This window comes from Pogonomyrmex barbatus, unplaced genomic scaffold (assembly GCF_055798465.1).
Source record: "Pogonomyrmex barbatus isolate J1 unplaced genomic scaffold, ASM5579846v1 scaffold1, whole genome shotgun sequence".
In the NCBI taxonomy this organism is placed as follows: domain Eukaryota; kingdom Metazoa; phylum Arthropoda; class Insecta; order Hymenoptera; family Formicidae; genus Pogonomyrmex; species Pogonomyrmex barbatus.
Window position 1 is genome coordinate 229,407 of NW_028297098.1, and position 23,449 is coordinate 252,855.

The 23,449-nt window shown below is 46.5% G+C and overlaps 1 protein-coding gene across 6 annotated transcripts in view; it reads left to right on the top strand.

Moving 5' to 3' along the window:
* Nucleotides 1-23,449, top strand: part of LOC105430014 (uncharacterized) — a 108,835-nt gene that overhangs the window by 20,465 nt on the left and 64,921 nt on the right. The window contains exons 1-2 of one of the 6 annotated variants that reach the window (XM_089085203.1): nt 1,279-11,397; nt 13,764-14,032. The exons of 4 other annotated variants lie outside the window; for them this stretch is intronic. The gene's annotated coding sequence lies outside the window, so the exon portion shown is untranslated. Of the gene's footprint in view, nt 1-1,278; nt 11,398-13,763; nt 14,039-23,449 lie in introns of those variants that run through there. One more of the 6 variants, XM_089085199.1, reaches the window with a different exon arrangement.

Genomic DNA, 23,449 nt, shown 5'->3' on the forward strand with positions numbered 1-23,449 from the left:
AAAAAATGCATAATGGCATGAATACCTATCATTACAATAAATTTAATATCTTACGAAAAAAAAAAGGAACAAACAGAAAACATTAACAACATTGCATAAATGATATATTCCGTTTCATAATGCGTTTTTATATTTATAATGCGTTTTTTTTTTTCGTCTTTCGAGAATATTACAAGCAATTTAAAGGATAATCCCGTGTTTTTCGCTGATTTTTTTCTCACCTTCGGAAGAGTCACTTCTTGCCGTTTTATCGCATATAAATATACCAATGCCGTTTTTCCAGAGAGCGTGGTCTGGAAAATCGTGGCGCGCGAGGCATTACGAGGGGGGAATAGTCGTCGAACGCCTCTCGTGCCGCGCTATCGCGTTCGGCCGCGTTACGTCTGGCGCGTGGCTCCGATTGGGATTAATTCTCGCGGGACGCGTGGCGCGTGCACGCGAGTCCGCCGGTATCGCCGAGAGAGCACCTGTCGATCCCCCCCCCCCCCCCCGAACCGCTCTCGGCGAAACGCTCTTTCGAACGGATCATCGCGCATTTCAATTTAGGGCGCGCAAGTACCGTCCGATATCGGCCCGCGCTTCACGGGCCGCGTGGCCGGATGTGCATGTGCAATAACGCAAGTGACTCGGAAAGTGGAAATTTGCGGAAAAATTTCAGAGCTCCCCTCCTTCATCTAGGATTTTGGAAAAAACTTCTCTTTACGTTAAAGAATTGGTCGATATCAATTTCGTTCTTAGGCTCTAATAACACGACAATGTTTAACGGGGATCCGAAGGCAAGTGAAACGCGATATAAGATATCGCGGACTGATATGATTTTCAACGCTAATAATTGTGGCAGATGACGAATTCACAGTGTCCTTTGTACATTCTTTATTTCTTGTTTCCTTTTTTTTTTTTTCCTTTCCTCTTCTTCTGTCACTTCTTTTTTCTATGTTCGCTTTTCTTTTCCCGTCTTCCTCCTCCTCTCTTTTTCTTCCTTCTTTGAAATTATATTAATATCCACAGAGCAATTTTTAATGCTACAGCAGAATAAATTATTATTCTCTCTCGGAATAAATTGTTAATTTATTCCTTTATTACATTCTACATTTCTGTTTTCCCTTTTTATCTTTTCAGGCTCTCGGGGAGTCTCATTTTATATCTGATCCCCCATGATTCAAGCCCCACTGTTTCGTGGACTCCTCGGTTACGTCATCGCATTTACACACGGTGCATCCGTTTCCGATTCGTGTCGAGCTTCATCTACAAAATATAAAGTGTAAGCGTTTTAATTAAGGCACATGATACCGGGGCCGTTATAGATATTCCCCGGTATCGACTGCACATCCCGAAAGCTGTCCATTAAAATATTCAGGATCTGCACTTTTTGGCGATCGCGCGGGAGGCCCCCACGTGTTCCCTTTGCGCCTGTCGAAAAATCAATTTCGCCGGTCATGTGACGTCAGCGTATCGAACGAGGATTCGTCGGGATGCGTTGTCGTTCGTTCGGTTGTATGTCGGCCCGTAACTTTGGGATGTAAATTTATCCCGCGGGGGTGTCGCGCGCGCGATCAAAACGGGGGCGGCGGTGTCGCCAACGGCGGACATATTTTTACGAAGTGATCCAACCGCGCGAGAGACGCGTCCGTGCGTTTTTTCGTTCTCGAGCGACGTAGCCCGACATTGGGCGAGGTTACCGTTTCCTTTTTGAGTAATTTATTCCTTGTGATATTTTAATGCAAAACTACTTTTTCGACGAAGCTCGATGCCAGGATGAAGACGTCTCCCGGATAAAGAAAGAATAATAATGAAGTTTCTCAACTGCTTGCAAATATATATATTTCTTTCGAAAAAAAATCTAAATTTCTTACAAACTTCTCGGGCGCGAATTTTTTTACCATCGATATTTCGCAAGAGAAGAATCCCCTTTGTTCGGAAAAAAATTTTTATGGCTAGTATTCCGTGGATCTCTGAAATGTAAAATACTATATTCTCACTGGAACGAGACGCAATAAAAATACAAGGAAAAAAAATATCAAGTTAAGTTTCACATTCGTAATTTATCGCGTTTTCATGTAACATTCATATCGTTATTATTTTCTCATTGCAGTTTATTACTGAGAAAATTTTTTTTTATATTACTTTCTTAATATTATACAGATATCGTATACAACGAATCGTGTAATAAATGAGAGATATAAATTTTATGTAGGAATAATCAACGGATATAAAAATTTAATCTTACGGTAAACGATTTATACGGAAAGGGTCATATCCACTTAATTGTAAAATACAAATAATACGACATGATGTATTATTTCGTGATATTTCAGCGGCCGGATATTTTATTTAGCTCGGCATATAAGAATATTACAAACCGCATATTAGGAGCCTGGATCCTCGTTTATGTTCGCTCGCGTATATTTCTCCCGTCTGATTGGTCGCTACGTGCAGTTATTCTCTTATCGCGTCCCGGCAATATTACATTTTAATTCTTATTGCTTTTACCTTACTTTTATTGTTTGCCATGTCTCGCCCGTCCCACCGTCGATCCATCCGTATTCCACGGGCCCCCTTCCTGTTCGCGACTGTCGCGAATTGGCTCGCTAAAAACGAAACTTCTCCCATTTAACCAATGCCGACTCGCCATCCGCGCGACGATAGAAAGCCCATAAGATTTATGTAAAAGCGCAACGTCTACGTCAGCTTTTGCGAGGCAATAACTCTCCCTCCACCGATCGCGCCGCGGAATATAGCCGGGAGATGTGATTGTCCCGTTGCATTTCCACGAGGCTCATCCCCTATCCCCCCCCCCCCCCTGTTAAAGGAAAAGATATTATATCGTTCCAAAAAGATGTAAAAAAGATGTAAACGATTTGTTGATTACCCGGAAATGTTAATATGACGCGCGACGCGCATCGTAAGTTTATTCGAAATAATTTTATTTGCATCGTCCTTCAGTACCAAAAATCGGTAATCAATATCGTTTGTATTTGTGCAAAATGTTCTGATTTATAATGGCTCTCGGCGAATGTATTAATTTTACTCGGAGCCAAACACATCCCGCGTAACTTCCGTCCATTGAAACGCCATATTAATCTCCTTCCGCGATATTAATATGCTTTTTTTTTTTCATGTCTCCTACTTTTAATGTACAAAATATAGCTCAGGGTAATGCACGTTGGCATTTATTTTGTGTATTATGTGCAATTAAAACGTTTGCCGGTTAGTTATACAAAAGGAACGAGCATGACGAGGGTTTGTATTTACACGCGCGTTACGCTCCGCGCCGCGCCGCGTGGCGATCAATGGACGCAAATTAATATCGCAAATTTAAAACGACGTTAAATGAAAAAGCGACGAGCCTTTTGCCGCAATCTAATATCGTAAAACCGTTGATAAAGTAGCCGCAAGCCGGGCCGCGCTCGCTTTATCGCGAATATATATATATATACATGTCCGCTCGCGCGATGTGTGTCGGATGTGTAACGCGCTCGACGATGGTGTTTTGGCATCGCGTCGCGATTTTAATGCCGCGAAAATGCCTGAGCGCGTTCGGATAATAATGCGCCAGCACGTGAGTGACTCGACGATAATTCGCGCTATCGCGCGAAAGTAGAGAGGCCGTTTCTCCTCGCCTCTCTTATCGACTCGCTCGAAAATTCTAAGACGCTGCCTCGACGGTGACGGCGACGGCGACGGCGACGGCGCGTCTGTAAAATTTAATGAGCCGATGGTGTACGTGTGTTGTAACTCGCAGCGCCGGTCGTGATCGAAGGTCGGCCAAGGCGAATCTTGCACGAGGTCAATTTGACTCTAACGATAGTGAAGATATATTCTGACGCGCCGTTTTCCAATTATCGAGGAGAAAATTATAACGATCTGCGACTCGGTGTTAATATTTTACACGACGAACGAAAGGGTCGTGATTCGATTATTTATTTATTCGATTATTTAATTATGCATCACACTCGGAATGACTGATGGATATGGATTTTGTCGTGTTTTTAAAGACAGTGCTACTTTCTCAAAGATCAGCCACGGGGAGATTTTATTAAGCCTTTTCTGTTCCTCTTTCAATGTTCTCTTGCCAGTTCTCGCCTTATTTTTTAGAGACCTGGCTGATTTTTTAACTCGAGCTCGCTGCGAATGAAATCTAAAAGAACGCGCAGAGGCTCGCAGTCCGCGCGTTTGCGATCGTAAGAAGCAGGGATAGAGAAAGGGGTTGCGCGCACGGGGCTGTCGACGATACGACGACGAGGGCTGTGCAAGCGGCGGGGGGAGGGGGATGCGGGAGGAATGATAAAGGGGTGGTGCGCGCTCAAAATGTAGGAAGAGAGGGTGTCTCGACGAAGGAAGAGGAGGCGACGGTCGGTGGTGGAAAGCACCCCCGGCGGAAGAGGTGGTCGTATGTGCTAGTGGTGGCACGAGCGAGCGCGACGGTGGTGGAAAGGGATTGTTTGAGAGCATCGACGAGGCAGACGGGGCCACTTGCCTCCGCTCGACACCCCTTTACACACGCCTACTCTTTCGCTTTCTCCCTGTTTCTTTCTTTCTCTCTCCGCCGCTATCCCCCCCCCTCCCCATCCCGCTCTCCTTCTTTCCCCCGTCGTCACTGACGTCACCAGGCGGTACATACTTTTAAACGAATAATGTGAATTGATTTCGCGATTGTCGTCGTCGCGATCCGACTCGCCGATACGCGATTTTCCGTTCCCCCTCCCCTCCCTTTTTTTTATCACGAAGCTCTCGTACGTGGACGCTTGATACGTATCGAGCGATTCTTTTTGGAGCGCTATAGAAACAGAGCCTAGAGACAGCGGAGAATTAGTGACGCGTATTTATTAAAACAGAAACCAATTCTCCGCAGCGCGGCCATTGTGACGACTCGTGCTAAATTGAATCTGTTCGAGAATACTTTTCAATAACGGCGCGAATCAAGAAGAGATTTGTTAATTATATTAATCTTGTCACGTTATTAAATCTAATACAAAATACGTATACGATCTTGTCTCTATCTTGTCGCAATTTAAGACGCAATCTGCGCAATGTAAGCACGATTACCTAAGGAATCCTAAGATTAAATTCAGTGCCTTTTTCTCCTTCCCCTTTCCCCTGTTCATTCCGCTTTATTTCGCGATATTATATATCCACCGCTCTCGATGACTGTTGTCAGTTACACGCACGGCTAATTAAAAATACGATACGAATCGTCCGTCCCGGGCAAAAGTAAAGCGTCACGGCGATAACATTGTACCTCGGCCGAAAGCAATTAAATTCACCGTGTACAACACGTTACCATTCTGCAACCACGCTGCTACTTCTTCTCCATCGTGACTTCTCTACGTGGCACGTTCGCGATAGCAGCAGCAACAGCGGCAGCAGCAGCAGCAGCAGCAGCAGCAGCAGCAGCAGCAGCGGCATCCCAGCTACAGCGACAACGTGCGCCAGAAAAAAACCATTCATCGCACGAGCGAGTGGCTCTTTTGGCGGCTCGGACGTTCACGCGATATGTATATGCCGGAAGGCCAGAGAGCGCAGCGCTACGATTCATTTCCCCCCCTTCTTTTTTTTTTTTTTTTTTCCCCACCTGCTCGCCCGCTCTTTTCTCAACGGGCGGAACGTACGCACGCCAGGTATCGCCGTGATGTTTAAACCGCGATCGCGTAACGCACGCCGAGCGTGGGAAAACGCCGTGCCGTATAATCGGCCCTCATTAATTCGTCGCGCGCGTTCGCGCCACGAAGACCACGTGCGCGCGAGCTCGCCCTTAATCCTTCCGTGGCTGAGCTCGCGTGTACGAATTGTCGGGAGAGGGTTGATTTTAATTTTCACCACGGACTGCTCCGCGACAGGTGTGGGTCGATCCTCTTCCTCGCGGAGATTTTGTAAAACAAATTATTACGCAACTTTGTAATCTTTGACATAAAAAGATTTTTAAATAGGAAAGGGAATTAAAAGATTAGACGCTATCAAATTGCAGGATAAAATAATGCACTTTTTTTTTATTTTTTTTTTTTTTTTTTTTTTTAAAGGAATATAAAAGATTTGCGGAAAGATTGCGAAAAATGTAAATTTTAATAACTCTTTGAAAGAAATTCCCGTTAACTCGGCAGTAAGATTGTAAATTCTTTAACATTTCGCAAACATTTTTCTTACGAACGTTTTTCCTCTTTAGATTGGCGAACCGGTCGACGTACTCGATCCCACGATTTCCTTGCTTTCTTCTCTTTTTCAGTGCGGATTGCGCGAGTACACATAGGCGTAGATGTTATCTATGCGTGCCGACAAAGGTTCAAATTACTTCGTTAAAATCCGATCGAATGTTATCTCAACCAATCTCGGAAAGATCCCGTAGACATGACACCGATGACGTAATTCTCAGCTACAAGTCTAAACATTTCGTTGCAAATCTATCGCGTCGAACGTTAAACGTATTTTCCCGTTAAACGTGTCTCTTAAATATTTCATCATTTTGAACGAAACAAATATTCATATTTTTTTCCCCTCGAAATTAGAAAACGAATAATTTGACGAAATAATATTTTTTTCCATCGAGTTTCGAATATGTCTAAAGTGTTCGAGTTTATAAAATATCCCTCCAATCGCGGCACGCTTGAAACCTTCGCTGGAGAGATAAGGGGGCGAGCAGAGGAGAGAATTTCCATTAAGATAAGTCGACACTGTCCTTTTATAATTTAAAAATTCACTCATTCCAGCAGTTCGCCCTAAAAGGGGAACCGATAACGTCGTTACTCGTCTTTTCTCGGGTTCGGCCGGCCGACCGGTGGGCGACGCCGCCGTGGATACGTTAAATAGATTAATCGCTTATGACGCATCGATCGAGCGCGCCTAGCGAGCGCGCGCATGTCCCCGCTCCTTTTCCTCCTTGGGAAATTGCTATCGGTCTTTGAGAATTAAACTTGGCCTCAGCCCACCGCGCCGCGCCGCGCCGCGCCGAAGTGGGGACGAACGGCAGGAAGGTGGATTCATAAACGAGACGATGCTCCAAGAGGGAGGAGAGGGAGAATGCAGATTGCTTCGCGAGGTGTCGGAGACATCAATTCTGGAAAGTCGATCTTCCTTCGACAAAAAACCCCGACGGCGGAATCAATCGCGAATGTATCTGGCAATGGAAAGTTGAGGAAAACTTGAAAAACGACTTTAACCGCACAGAAAATTTTCGCGAGTCTGTCATTTCTCTTCGAAATGTGACCTTCCTGTATTTTAAGATGAGCTTTCACACAATTTCAATATCTTTACGTCATTCCTATATCGATCCGACCGAAAGCTATCGAGATATTTAAGATGAGGAATCGAGAGTTTCTCAAATAATCCCCGGAGTTCCGATCGAGATCTAATAAAATATTCCCATGAGCACAATTAAGAAGGAGGAGGAAAACAATCGGTATGAAAACAATCGTGCATCATCTCCGGCTTTAATAAATCTCCCTTTGCCCCCTTCTTCCTTCTCTTTCCCCATGCCGTTCTGCCCCCCTTTCGCCATCCGGTAATTTTGCTCTCTCGGTTCCCGGACCGAGGCGCGAGCGATCGGACTAATCGCGCGCCACGGCCGTAAAAAGGGGGGCCCGACCTGCCTACGTCGTAATCGAAATTCCTTTCCGTAACGCGATAAGATAAGCGGCGGACGGATTATTCGTAACGCGAATCCGTGCAGGCGTATGGTTCGAAACCAAGACGGACGGCGTTATTTTATAACGAGCCACGGAACAGCGTCCGCGCACTACGCCGTACGCCACGTCATGCTTAAAGTATCGCTCGCATGTGGCCTGATGCCGTAATGTTGTCGGTTGTCGAAGCGAAAAGCATTTTTCGTAATTTTACGTCACCCCACATCTCCAAAATTGAGTCTTTTTCCAGTCATCCTCCTTCCGACGGACAGTGTCCCGTCCTTTCAAAATCTAAATGTATCCGTCTAACTTTTAATCCTTAAGCCAAAATGGATGGACCTGTAGGCTTAGGAACGATAGTATCGCTATAATGTAACATGGAAATTTTTCACTAAAATCGAGCGATCGAATTACGAAAGCGCGAGAAACTTGTCAAAATTTTTAAAGATGTTCTATTTCTGAAAAGAAAATCTCTGTCAGCTAAAAGATCGTTCTTTTATAAAGTACAATAGAGTTAGTAAAACACGGGACAAGATGTAAATATCTTCCTGCTAGCAAAAAAAAACCGTCATTACTTTTATTCTTTGAAACTTTGGAAACGAGCTTTTAAATTTTCAAATTTCTATTTATTATAAAATAATTCTCATATTAAATAGACAATAGTTAGATAATTTTAGAAACATCCAAATTACATGCACAAACATTATAAGAGAAAGATTAATGAAATTCGTTATTCCAAAAAAATAACAGTGTCTTTAATTACGCTTCTAAGATTAATATTTGTAAAAATATCTTAAGATATATATTTTTGTAAGTGACCAAAACTGTGGCTGTATAAATCTACCCTCCAACGGGACAGAATGTTAAAATAGTGGATTGATGAAAAGACATCCACCACGATACTTTCATCGTTAGCATATCTTAGTGCGTGATATCGAAATCAAGCCGAAATCGATCGCAATGATTACGAATGATGCAGTTGGATCTCCCTCGATCCTCTTTAAGCGAGGTTTCGATCTCGTGCCGAATGAACAGCGAGAAATACAATCCGGAGGATCTTGAAGTGGCTTCCTCCGACTTTTTCTCGAGCTGAAGAGCCGGTGGAGTGACGCGGAGATAATACGGCTTGTCCCCGTTTAATGCCCACAAGGGGCATGAAAGGGTGCGACGAACATTTTCGCGAGTCCTTCTCTTTATACAATAATCGATATTAATATTAATAAAAGTTCTGGGAAATACATACGACGTTTCTTTAAAAAAAAAAAAAAAAAAAAAATAATATTTCCTTCATATATAAACGATAAAATCTGATTCATTCGTATTCTTCGAATTTACCGCCGTTAATTCTTTATGTCTCTTTCAACGTGCCGAAGGAAGAAATAAAATTTCACGTCGTGTTTAGCAATTTTTTCCTAGAAGAGCGCTTGAAACGGTACAGTCGTGAGTGTTTAAGAAGTCAATATTTTCTGGACGCTATTTGAAAAGAATGGTTTCCATCCAGGAACAGAGCGAAGGAACGCGTGAGAGGTACCCTTTAGGAAATCCTAAAATCAACAGAACGTTCATCGTGTTATCAAAGACTACGTAAAATTGTATTGAACCGTAAGCAGAGACTCGAACGCGTGTTTTTTTCCGACTTGAGGTCGTGTCGTAGAACGAGAGCGTGGTTAATCCACGGTGCGCTCGTCGCCTCGCCTTTTTCAACAACACCACAGGATCCCTGTATAGGCTCTGTGTTACGTGCGCGGCAAAACCAACATCCCCGTGACGGCGAAAAGCAGAGTTCGATGATTATACCTCGAATAGTTTTAACGGCTCGGAATTGTGTCCATAAAGACCGGGAGGGAATGCACCGACGACGCGACAGCGCGCGGGATTATGAAGATTGGCGTACATTAACGCGTGCACACGGTTACACGCGTAATCGAGCGAGCGATGAACTCGTATTAGCGTTTTCCCTCGATTAATCTCACCTCTGATCCGATCGCGCCGCGTGTGACGCCATTAATCATTTTCCCTTTCGCAATCTCTCCGCGACTCTCAATTACAATCCAGCGTGTGTACGTACGCGACACGCGATGACGTGTTACATCGACGTTAAACGTGTCGCTGCGTGGTAAATCGGCAATTAGGTGGCCATCCGTCTGGGAGGAGGAGGAGGAGGAGGAGAGGGGAGGGGGGAAGAAAAGACTTTTGCTCCGTCTTCTCTCTGCTCGTCGTCGCTGTCTCGAAAGGAAGCATCGATCCGTCCCACGTCGACCTCTCTCCCCCGCCCATCAAAAAAAAAAAAAAAAAAAGTCGAGACGCAAAGAATCGAAGGAAAAAAAAAGAGAGGACGGAAAAAGTGCTCGGCGAAGACACGAAGAGGGGCAAGGAGACGAGGAGAAAAGTAAGTACGAGAGGGGCGCGGCGGAGTCAGCGCGCAAGATGGATTTCCGCCAAGCCAAGTTCGAGCGGGCCTTAACTCGCGAAAAATGTCAAAGCGAGTAGAAGAATAGGCCGGGAGTGTCGAGTGGGATGAGGAGGTGGCGAGAGAAGGGGAGAGAAAAGGGGAATAGCGCGCGGGATACTCGGTAGGTGAGGCGAAGAGGGTGCGAGACGTCTCCCCTTTTTGTATACGCGTGGGGGACCGCTCGCGCGTCCGCCGCTTCGGTCCGCGTGTGTAAGTGTATCTACGTATTTAAGATACGAGGGATGCGAGGCAAAGGGGACGGACGCGCGAGCCGGTAGGCCGAGGAGAAACGAGAGGGGTTCGCCGCGGGGGCCGCCGCCTGGGTAGGAATCGTATGACGGAGAGGGTACACGGGAGCGCGCGTTGGTGGGGATGATTGTCAAAACAGGGCTGCAAGACGTTACGAAAAATGTTCGTATTTATGGCACTATTTCCGCCGCTTCGAGCCCTTCCGCCGTCCCCTCTATCGTCACCACTGCCGACGCGCCTCGCGAATCGCTCTTCCGTGCCCCTTTTCCTCCTCCTCCCCGTCGCTCGTCTCCTTCCTCACCCCCGTCCAGATCTTCTTCTCTATGTTCCCCTACCGTAGTTTCGCGAAACGCACACGTCGGTTCTTACTTCCTCTCCTCGACTCGTCGTTGCGCGCCTCCGTACCCCTTCACCGCCACGCCGCGTTCTCCTTCGTCATCCCCACCCGGCTGCCACGCTCCGATCGGAAGGGGGGCCCCACCACGCGGCGGGCGCGCACAGCGGGGCGCGATTGCCCCCACCGCCGCGGGCACCACTTTAATGTTACATTAATAAAAAGCAACAATCAATATCTTCCCCGTAAAAAATTTTAATCTATAACAGAGAGAATTCTCTACCCCTGCCTCTATCCTATACCCTCCCGTTCTCCCGCGCGACCACCCTCTCGTTCGCCTACCCACCCGCACGACCAATCCCCTCTCCTCCGTTGTGCCTTCTCCCGCGCCTCTCCCTCTTGAGGAAAGCGCGGAGCCGCCGCGGCTCGGAGGTCCTCAGTATCGTGCCTAGGCTCTACGCGTACCCCGTGACTCTCTCATGCTCTGTGGCCGCGCGCGCGACAGAGCGAGAGCCCAACGCGTGTGTTGTACACGGGAGAGAGGTATACAAACGCGCCGCTTCTCGTATCTCGTATCACGTCGCGTCGCGTCGCGTCGCGCCGCGCCGCGCCACGCCGCGCCACGCCGCGCCGGGCCGCGTTTCCCGTTCGTCGCCCCGCCGCGCAGTGCCGCGCCACGCCGTGCCTCGTCTCACCGCGCCCCCGCCGCGCGTCTCGCGGGAGGGCGCATTGCCGACGAGAGGAGAGAGGTGCCCTTCGCTGTCCAATTACACGTGCCCTTTGCTCGCGATCGCCTCGCATCTCTCTCATTCCTGTCCGCGCCGACTTTCATTTCTCCTTTTTCTTTTTCATTCCTTTCCATTTTTCTTTTTTTTTTCCCCCTTTTTCACCGTAAGCTCTTTCTCTCGTCTCGTGGTCGCGTCTTTGTTCGCCTCCTCGCTAAGTGTCCTCAAATGCCATAACGTTGCGTCTTGTGCCGTCATGTAGCTTTGTCTTTTCTCCAGCGTTGTACCACGGTTTTGTTATTGGACTGACTTATCAGTTTCATATAATGATTATTGCTATCGTCCGTAGGGGATATGATCCCGGGGCATAAAAATAAATTTGCTTTCTCCTTCTCTCTCTCTAACTCTTTCTCTTTATCTCTCATTACATTTTTCTTGGTCTCTCGTATGCCGATGCATACTTGGTCTCGATATCCTTATCTTATCATGCGCGCTTTATGTTTTATTTTTATTGCATATTACTTCCTGTTATGGCAAGTTCTTTCCAGAACACAATAAACTTGTCCCTTTCTATCCCCGCGTCTCCAGAATGTTTCTCTCCGTCTGCTTTACCGTGCCGCTGGTGCGTGCGTGCATGCGTGCATGCGTGCATGCGTGCGCACACGCGTGCCATCCGCTGAAAGTGTGACGTAGGCGATGCGTGAAGCGCATACCCGCGGCTCTCGGGAAAACCGCCGCTACCAGATGTCTCCTCTCCTTGCACCAGCATGGATCTATCTCGCATACTCGCGGGCCGGGGGCTTTAAGTTCAGAGAAGATATACAACGGGGACGAGGGAGATGAATAGAAGACATTATTAGCAGCCGTCCGTTCCTGCGTCTTCGTGCATTCCCATGCTTGTTTTCCCCCTAAGGATTTCTGCCTAACGCGTTGTTACCCGCCGCTTCCCTTTCGTTTTTTTGTATCGTATCGCGAAGGAGCTTCGCCACGGTGAAAGTTTCATGCTCATCAATATCGATCGATCTCACGACGACGAGGATGAGATCGTGCCAATGTTGATACGACCTCGATCAGGCTCGATGTACAGGGTTGCCCAGAGTTGTCTCCTAATCTCTCTCGATCGCGTACGAAGTTTCTCCTTGCGTCGTGTTAACGACAGCTAACAACATCCTGTGCCATGTGGTGTCGCACTTCCTCATGGCGTCAAATAAAATTACTAGTCGACTTAAAATTCACTTTATCGTACAATGTGGAGGATCACGTCGATGAGATCTCTTAGAGCGCAAAATGTGTCGTCGGCCATGTACCGACTCCCTCTATCTTTTCGACTCCATCGCTTAACCATAAATGCCCGTATCATATCTGCCCGAGGCTGAGATACACGCCAACTTTGAGGCGGCCTGTATATCGTCGAGTGCCGCGATAGAATCGCGAATTCCACGCTCGCGTACCTAGCGGCGAGGGCACAAGCTCCTCGACCCGCGTTTCTTCTGCCGGGACAAAAGGGTACGGGAGAGACGAGGCAGGAACGCGATGGAGCACGAGAGACAGAGGGAGAGAGGAGCGAGGAGGAGAAGGAGGAGGGAAAGACGGCGTGCGTTCGCGCACATCTATGCGAGGGCAAGCGGAGCTTCTTCGAGCCTCGAGAGAGAGACTATAGTCGGCTATTTTAACGTATCGCGCAGGCGACTGCAAAACGTGGAAAACAGCCGTTGTTGCTTTTCCATTCGCGGCAAGTCGGAGCAGCGCTCTCGCGTTCTTGCGATCTTGAGAATCGTTTCGAGATGATAAGATTGTTTTTTTTTTTCTTTTTTTTGTACTTTTTTTTTTTTTTTTAACAATTTACGTCTGATTTTCAATGTGCGCATGAGTAAATTCATCACAATTTGAATTTATTACAGACATAATAATCGCGATATTACAATCGCGATACAAACTGGAATAACCGGTTGTTCCATTTTCTAGATGTTTTTGTATGATACACTCGTGCTGTCTCTCTCGGGCAGCAAGAAAAACTTTTAATAAATTTATCCACGTTTTAGATCTCACGCAATTCCAAGAATGTGAATGATTTATTTCTGCCTTAATATATTTAATGATTGGTAAAAATATACGATTAGATAACGTACGATTCGATAACCCATATCACGTCCACTGTCTGTAGTTGCGATAAAGATAATATATTTGTTAAAACTAAAACTGATCCGGAGTGAAAATCGTTATTCACCATCTGTTAGTCTTTTGCTAGTCGTCTCTTTGATAACTTTGCTTTTTAATATAACACTCCTTCATATCATGCGCTCACCGATCAATCTTGTGCACTATGGCGTATACGAGCCATAGCCATGCTTTTGTTCCCCCATTTTTTATTACAATCACCTGCGATTCAGGCATTAGAGAAACTTTAACAGATGCCACTCTGCCTTCCGTCGTCCGTGTATTCGTCGAATATTCTTAAACGACTCGCTCGTTCAGTGATTCAAATTGCTTCACGCAGTGCAGTTTAATAAGACAAAAAAAAAATGGTTTGCGTGCCGAACCACGAGACTGATCGGCGTTGGTGAGCCATCCGGAAACGAGCCGCCGACTGATGCACCGCATCGTTCACGAGTCTCTCAACAGTTCGAGCCGGTTTCCAGCGATTCGAGGAACAGCATAGGTAACAGTATGTCATCACTCCTTCTCTCCTCGCCGTAATGGCGTAAACCCTTTAATTCCTAGTATCACTTATATCCTCGAAATAGCGATGGATTTGGAGTACTTCCGGCTGTTCGCAAATATAAAATAAAATGAACTGGAAAAAGAGAGAGGAAGTTTCCTTATACACATAGCTCCTGCGTAATTATATGTCTCAAAGAATGATAGTTATATAAGTTTGTTTTCTATTGCCGGAGAAATCGTAAATAGACACTTTTTGATCTATATTTCTGTCCATTATGTATCTTTCACATTTTTATTATTTGTAATTATAATCTTTTAAAGGATGAGGATGAATTTAAAATTAATTTTCAACAGAATTAAACTTTTCGAGATCTGGTAAATGGTATTTGGAAGTTGAAGGACTTTGTAAAAAATAATTCCCCGATATGCGAAAATATGCATTCCGTCGTTATAAACCGGACGAGGCCTTCAGGAGCAAAAGCGACTGCCGAAGGCCGTCGTTTAGAACCAAAAAGTGAGCGATGATCATCGTTTAGGGCTTTCGATAAAGATCCCTTCGGCCTCCGAGGAGAAAGAAAAGTATAGCGGATGAAGGAAACAGCATCCTTCTCTTCCTCTCTCTCTCTCTCTCTCTCTCTCTCTCTCTCTCTCTCTCTCTCTCTTCGTGCCTGCTGCCTGCCTCTTGCCCTACCTCTCGTCAGTACCGGATGACATTGCGTTGGGATTTCGCCCCTGGTCGTGCTTTGCTCGCGTAGGTCAGGTTGGAAACCTGTGCGAATGTTACCGCGACGCACGCCGCGTATATGCTGCGAGCAGGAGAGAGATAGAAGAGCACGTTGTTTCGAAAAAGAAAGAGAAAAACGTCGTCGCTTTCCGCGGGAGTGACAGGGAGAAAGAAGGAAGGGAAGAGCGAACGAACGAACGAACGAGAGAGAGAGAGAGAGAGAGAGAGAGAGAGAGAGAGAACATACGAATCGTAGTTACATTGGAGCCCATACGGGTGACTGAATGGAATGAGTCGTCCGTTGACCAGCGGAGGGTCGGGTCGAAGGGAGCCGTCGCGGCAGCCAATCGCACGCCGATTTCGTCAGAGCGGGGCAGAGGGACGGGCCAGGGGGCCGGGGAGGGGAGACGAAACGGACCTACACACGTGCGTCCTCTCGTGGAGCCACGCTACGCGTACGCGTACGCGTTCACGGTTCACGCAGCGACGTCGCCGCACACCGAGCTACCGCGCGTCATACGTGCGTGCGTGAGAGCGCGCGTATTCACCCTCACGCGTGGCCACCGCTCACGCACACGGGCGTACGGCGCTCACGCACGTACGTGACGGAGCGGCGACGCGTATACACGTACGTAGTAAGCGACGCATTTTGCGTGTGCGGGTAGGAAACCAGCTGTGCGCATCGATCGGGCTCGCAGCGCGCGATTCGATTTTTTTTTTTTCCTTCCCGTTCTCGATGCCTACGATGAGATAGGATGTCGCGTGACGCCGGTTGATCCGCCGGAGATAGGGGAGAAATTTTTAATCGACAGGGGGTGGAGAATTACGCGGAACTACTACGTCGAATTGTGTCGAATCGCGGGAGGGAAAAAAATCGCGTGGGAAGCTATGCATCGTAATTGACATTTCAAATAGCGATGCTTGACGCAATTACGGACAATCATATGCATAATCACGTTTAATCCGTAAATAGGTAGGACAAAGAAAGACGATAGCACGAACAATGGAAACGAGATTATTGCGGAGCTGTAAAACGATAGCGGTTCTTGCGATTTTTTGTTATGCAATTATCGAGCTAGGAAAATTTCATGCCGTAATCTTCTCTCTCTCTCTTTCTTTTTTTTTGTTTGAGTTGTTGATAAATGAGATTTTCAGATCGTAGGAATACATCGTTAGAATATTTAATAACCAAATAATTCCTCACGGAACATAGGAAAGCAAAATATCAGAATTACGATAGAATAAGGAATAGAATTGTATTTTATTCAAATCCAAGACTGAGAGAGAAAAAAGAGACGGAAGAGAGAGAGAGAGAGAGAGAGAGAGAGAGAGAGAGAGAGAGAGAGAGAGAGAGAGAGAGAGAAGAGGATTCTACGAACTGAGTTACAAGAGCGTTTATAATATATTAAAATGCACTTATTATTATTACATTACATTTATTATAACGGCGTACAGTAATTATACGATATAAATAAATAATTACGAAAGGAGTAGACGTGAGCTAGATAAAAGACAATAAAGAGAATACGAAACACAACGTACAAATATTAAATGCATTAAAATACAATAGAATATCATAGGTCGTCACGCAATAATGGTTGCGGAGCGTATTATCGGGCTCATGCTCGCGTCTATTCTCACGCGTAAATTGCCGATTGAAATTCGTCAGATAAGTATTTTCAACTCTCAAGGATACGTAGATACGTGGCGGTGGTGCGCTAGTGGTAGCGGCGTCTTATTACCTGTTTACGAGGATACCGCACCGCTTTTCATTATGCTCGTTTTTGATTGCGTCGTATAGTATACGGCCGAGACGTAGAATTGTATCGTATATCTGGCCGGTGAAATTTTATGATTCGCTGACGATGGGAATGACGGTTAGGACTGGCGTAGTGACAGATAAACGGGTCTAACAACCGAGACTGTGAGTTACCATAAACGCGAGAGAAACGGAAAAGAGTGGGAAGGGGAGGGGCCGACATACAACGCGGCGCGTAGAAGGAACTATTGACACGTTTGCGCGGAAAATCGCGCCGTACGTTATTTCATAATCTTATGCTACGCATAATCACTTACACATTTGATTATGCTAAGAGTGTAATTGTAAGTAGCTAATAAATATTTCATAAATAAAGCGTTTTACCAGACCGCAAAATTCATTGAGGTAACATCTGCTTAGTAAGACGAGAAAATTTTCCTGAATTACGTCTTCGCGTAATACGTATGTGAAAAATTGTTTTCTCATTAAAGAAAAATTTATATCGTGAACAAAATAAGAAATAGTCTAATCTTAATGTTATCATTCGTGTTTATAAAAATATGTGCAAATCGAGAATTTAAAAGCGGCCCATGATTCCCGTGATGCGACCGTGTGAAAAGGGCGAGGCCTTGATCGACTCGATGGAATGTTCTGTAAGATCGGAACTCGTATCCATCTCGTCTCGAAAACCTGTTGCATTTTAACGGCGCAGCCGATTCTCCGAAAATCAGTTTAGTTCTGCGAAGGTAGAACACAAATTTTTAATTTACGAGAGCTGTCGTCGTGTGGAGAGACCTCGCACGAATCTTTTATTTACACGATTACACGATCTTATATTTTTGCACTCGGTGGAAATTTAAAATAGTATTTATTTTTTAAATCGCATCCTCGTTCTGTTGGACAATTTCCAAGCGGTGCGCAGTATTTTTATACAAATAATAATACATCTAATTTAATGAATTTATAAAATTTGTGTTGAAAATTATCCGTTTTAAATTTCGCAGAGTTTACATTTCTTTAATCTCTCTTTTATCTTTTACTTTACGTCGCGTTTTTTGTAATTTCACGTTTATTAGAAAATATGTTCGTTCATCAGGAAATACTTTTAAAAAATATTTGCATGAAGGGAAGGTATGAGGGGGGGGGAGAGAGGTTCGCCGCCCCTCTGTATTAATCAGACTGGACAAATACGACAGGAAGATTTTATCGTTCCGGGGGCCGGGGAAGAAGAAAGACTGTCGCGTGCAGAAATGCGAAATAAGAAGACAAGAAGGGGGAGGGGGGAAGGAGGGATTGGAAAGTCGATCGATCGCGCGCGCGAACGAGAGTTCATCCACTGACTATAAGCCGATCGTGGCTGACGCGCGCGGCCGTGCTTACACAGATGGTTGACATGAATAATAATGGCAGGGAAGAGGAAGGAAAAGAAGAAAAGAAGAAGAAGTAGAGGAAGACGAAGAGAAGAAGAGAAGCCAACAGCGCGCGACGCTTCGCGTAGCGTGATGCATAAAATATTGAATGTAACCGCGTGTAACTTCCACGCAGATGGGGGAGCAGCAATGATGACGGGACGGCGAACAGGGGGGGGGGGAGGGGAGGGAGCCGCGGTAGTGTCAACGAACACGCCGCTTACACGTACACTTTTCTAATTACGGCGCATTTGTACGTCGACAAAAGGGGGCTGGCGGCTTTGAACAAGTGGGCGTCGTTGAACAAGTTGCCGTGCATAATGGCGTGTGCGTGCGGGCCGGTAATTCCGTACCGGTACGGTACGCGGTAGCGATAATGCGCTATGAATAATGCCGCGAAAATAATACGATGAAAAATCGAGTCCTTCGTGAACGATAAAAACCGGACAATCCCGGCTAACGGCGTGGCCGCGCGCGCGCGCGCGCGCGCGACATCATGTGACGCGTTTGACGCGTCCGGTCCACGTGCGAATGCGCCACGTGCGAATGGGAAACTAATGTCAAGATTATTTTCGAGATCTACGTACGGACGATATCGCCGAAACGCGATACGAACGATAAAAAGAGATCGCGTTATTGGAAAATCCTTGTGTTTCGAGGAGGAAGATTCGAAATCTCACGTCGCGCGATAATAATCCCACGCGAAGGTAAGAACGAGGCAATGCCCCGAAGCTCTTTGATTTCTATTGACTCGGTGATGTCATTTCGTGAAAACTGTCTCTTTCTGACTTCGCTATATCTATCGCTACGTTCTATCGTTATCTCACTTTATTCTCTGTTCTTTTTTTTTTTTTTTTTTTTCAAATCTATATTTAGCTCAGCGATAAGATAAAATGCTGGCATCACATTGGAATTTTCGAACTTTCGAATCTGTAAATTAGGAGAGAAGCGAGGCGTGTTCTTTTATCACGCGCATACTGCGAACCGTTAGAGGCACGCGGACACGGATTATAGCCGCCGCCGAGACAAACGGAGCCTCCGCGCGATGAATTCCGGTGTATATACGCGTACAAACGAGGGTCAGCAGCGCGTTCTCCTCTCGTTCGTTTCGTTCGTTCGTTCGTTCGTTCGTTCGTTCGTTCGTTCGTTCGTTCGTTCGTTCGTTCGTTCGTTCGTTCGCACGTGGGTTCTCGTGTTGCCGGGTGTCGCGTTTCGCGCACGACGCGTCTACGGATCTTACGTGCACGTGCGAGGTGCGTTCCTTCCGCGCTGTATTTTCGTAAACAGATTCGCCCGGACTTTCGGCCACGCGCAAATTGCGAAAGGCCGCTCGCCGAGCGATCTCGAAAGGGAAACCCCGCCGCACACGATCGAGCGCAGTGGACAAGGTCGCGTCTCGAGCACGCTCTAAAACGCACGCTTCCGCTCTCGATTCTCCGGCGGGCTAGGCCCGCTGGGTTATCCGCGTCGCGAAACACCCCGCCCCGCCTTGAATCTCACAGCGGGCGATATATATAATTATCCATGTTTCTTTTCCACGTATCTGCATGCACACGTCCGCACGTCTTGTATTTAAATATTACATGTCGTTCCGCGATCGGACATAAATCGGAATATATTGGAGTTGGCGATTTGAATACTCGAGAGATTAACACGAAGAATCTCTCGAAGATATCGCGAGGCAAAATCGCAAACTCGAAATACAGTAAATAACAATCCTTTGTCCGAGCGGCGCTCGTTAAGCTCATCGCCGGAGGAATGCGCCAAGATCGCAGCGGAAGTTCCCGCACTCTCTTTCTCGCACGAGCTTTGAACTCACGGCGAACGGACGTCGGAGGGGGGAGGGGGAAAGCGGGAACGAAGGGGAGCTCGCACGCCGGTACGCGATACTCGCGAGATCCTGGAGAGGACGACGTCGTCCTCTCGAGTTCCGACGAAACTCAAGACGGCATAACATTCGACTCGACCGTCGCTCGAATAGAATTCCCTCCAAGTAGCCAAGAGCACAAAAGTTCCTTAAAAAAAGCGGAAATGTTTCTACGAGTTCTACGAGCGTTAACCTCTTCGTACAATATTTTCTTCGTACAACGATGCCGCTTGAAGACACGTATGAGTTACGATACCGAAAGTTTATCACGGAATCGTCATGTCTTCATATCTGAAGAAAAACAAAAATTCTTCATCGAAATTCGTCAAATTTAGTTTAGTAGTTGTCTAATTCCGATTCTTAGTTCCGAAATAAATGTCTTCAATCAAAAATTGTCTGTTCCTATTTCGAGGGATTAAAAATTAATTCATTAAAACACATTAAATAATTTTTCAGTCTTTCATAATTTCTTGTAAAAGCAATTCGTCTTTACGATTGAACTGTAAATTTTGCGGCTGAAGGAAACAGCTCTAGAACAGCCTTCGTAATAATGAATCTCGCGGAGAGATCGATGAATCTAACGAGTTCACCGAGAAAGGCTCTGACATTATCGCGTGTTCTATTATTCTAGGTCGTTTATATCTGGCAACGAAAGCTCTAGCTTATGTCGTATATCACCTATCGCTTGTGTCATCGACGCGATTTGATACGCAAATAAGTGAATCAATTTCATCTCCTTATTAATTTGTATTAATTCTATTCATAGAGTTGATCTTTTAAACCCAAATTTAATCCTTCGATCGCGACGTGTTAATTTTTCATCGGAAAACTAAAGAAATTTTCGACGCTAACGTATTTATATATGCGAGTATCTCGCTTCAACAACTTTATTAGAAAGGATTAATGGGTTTTTTAACTTCAACTTCGAAATAAGCTCAAATAAATCTAAACACGCGACCTTGTAACTGACTTTGTGAATTGATTTCTCATTTATGACGATTCTTCGAATCTCTTCTATCCCACGTATAGTTTTTTCAGGTATCTTGCGACAATCGGCGTCGATGAATAAAGATACGAATGGAACTCGCGGTACCAGCACGGTATCGAGAAGTTTAATGTAAGGAGAGCGGGTTTTCGCAACGCTGCCTTTCGATCGGCGCGGCTCGATTCGGTTTTTGTTGGTGGCTAAATTGCGAAATGAATTTTATCCAACTTCATTGGCGGCCGTCGCCGCCGCCGCCGTCGCCGCCGACGACGACGACGACGACGACGACGACGACGACGACGACGCCGTGCGACACGAAGCTGCCGGCAAAGTTTCGCAGAAGTCGTTCTTCCTGGAAGCGTGCGGAAATGCGAGAGGCGGTAACCGCACTTCGTTACGCGGAAACCACCTCTCGGATGGTAATTTCGCGAGGATGGGCTGAAAATCGTCTAGTCTGCCCTCGTTTCGTCTATCTTTCTCTTCCCCTTTCTCCTGTCTCTCCCTTCTTCACTCTTGATTTTTTTTTCCCTTCCTTCTGTTTCTTTTTTTTTCTGGTTTCTCTTCGAGCGAAACGTACGACTGCGGGAATCTTCAGCGAGTTGAAACACATTATTCTTCGGAGGACTAGGATATATTAAGATGCAGTTTTCATATCTCGCTTATGAACGGTTATAAACACGAATGGATGAATAATGTGTCTGTTGTGGTCTCTGAAGATTCTTCACGAGTATATCGTGATGTAATATCGTGACAAGACTTAAAGCGTAAACAAGCTGTAACTGAAGATAGAGAAGATAAATTGTGCCGATTGTCAGAAGATAAATATGAAATTTATTTTTATGCAGAAAATTCTCTAATATATTACAATTTTTGACAACTTAAAATTAGGATGTCCGTCAATTCTAAATAAAGAGAATTTAATGCGTTATATAATTATTTATTACAAAATAAAACAAAATTAATTATTACATAGCTGTAATGTTCGTGAATTACGTAATTTTTTGAGAGATATATTTTTTCTTCGAGTACAAAAATTATACTAAAATTTTTTTCACTTTCCATCAAGTTTATTTGAATTTTCAGTATTTTAGTAAAATGGTTTTTGCTCATATAAACGTTTCTCCGTAACATCGTACGAAGTATTAATTATGACACCCAAGACTCCCATGATATTTTCTGGCTGAAAATGCTCTCTTCTCCTCTTTCTCCTGCTACATCACTTTCCGCAATTGTACGTGACAATATGTGATTATTCATCGCGTATGCGCCACGGAATTCAACAATGTGCCCACTCGACGAATCATCACCGTAGTGCGGCAAGCATAATCCTCAAGCAACCGGTTGCGCCCTTCCTCTCGGAATTTGCGATAACACGGCGACGCGTCCGTGCGAGAGGGAACGCAAAGGAAAGTAGAAAAAGGAAGAGAGAGAGAGAGAGAGAGAGAGAGAAAATCGAGAGCGAGACTGTGCCCGCGCGCCCATCATATTGGAAATTCTTCGCCGCGATAGCGCGATATATCTACGCCGCACATCCGAGCGTGTACAGCAAAACACCATAGGAGAGACGGGACAACGAAGAGTTAAAAAGTGGAGGCGTAGGAGGTGGGGGAGGAAGAGGAGGAGGAGGAGGAGGAGGAGGAGGAAGAAGAGGAAGAAGAGAGTAGACGGAGCAGGAGGAGAAAGAGGAGGTGGAGGAGGTAGCGGGAGAGGATGAGGAGGACGCAGAGGTGATGGCGGTGGTGGCGGTGGAGGTGAGCGGGGGAAGTTTTTACAAAAAGTCAGGCAGAGAGCGCGGCCCCTTTCGTCGACGCGACCGACGACGACGGCGGGGGCAGGGGGAGAACGAAGAGGAGGAGGAGGAGGACGGGGGTGGCGAGCAAACGGCGGCGCGGGGGGGTGGTGGTGTATGGACGGCGGGAGAGGGCGGACGACCTCGGCGATGATACGACAAAAAATCAGATGCACGGCCATTGGCTGTTCTCAATTCGAATTATTGGCTTCCCCGGTCGCCGTTCGTCAGAGTCTCCCCGACCTTCTCGATACCCGTTCTCTCTCTTCGTTTCTCTCCTTCGTTCCCTCCTTCTCGATATCGTCTGTTCCCGTCTACCCTGCCTGCGCCGCCGCCGCCGCCGCCGCCACCGCTGCCGTCTCCTCCGTCGAGCCTCCCTCGCTGCCGCCGCCGCCGCTGCCCCCCTTCTCAGGGGAATGGGCGCCGGCGAGAAGGGCCGAAAAAACTTCGAAAAAAAAATCCAATTTCGTTGCCATGGTGACCGGCGTGCGTTGACTTTGATAAAGATCCCCCGAACGAGCCACCTCCGCCGGTGCCGCCGCCGCCGCCGCCGCCCGCCGCCGCCGCCGCCGCCGCCGCCGCCGCTGCCGCCCTCCTCTCGTCCTCCTCCATCGTCTCGTGCTTCGTCCTCTTTCGTTCTCCTCTTCTTCCACCCCCTGCTCTTCCCGCCACCGAATACGACGCCGTCGCTTTCGCAGTTTCTCCGATTGTGTAGGCGCGCCCCACGTGCGTACCTGTTTGTGTTCCGCATCTTTGTGTGCGTGTTTGTCTGTGTTGCGTGAGGTGGATATTGTATACGGCGCGCGCGAGAGAGTACAGGGGTAGATTCGTCGGTCTGGGGGGGAAGGCGCGCGGTTTCAGTTTGACCCATATCGAAGGGGG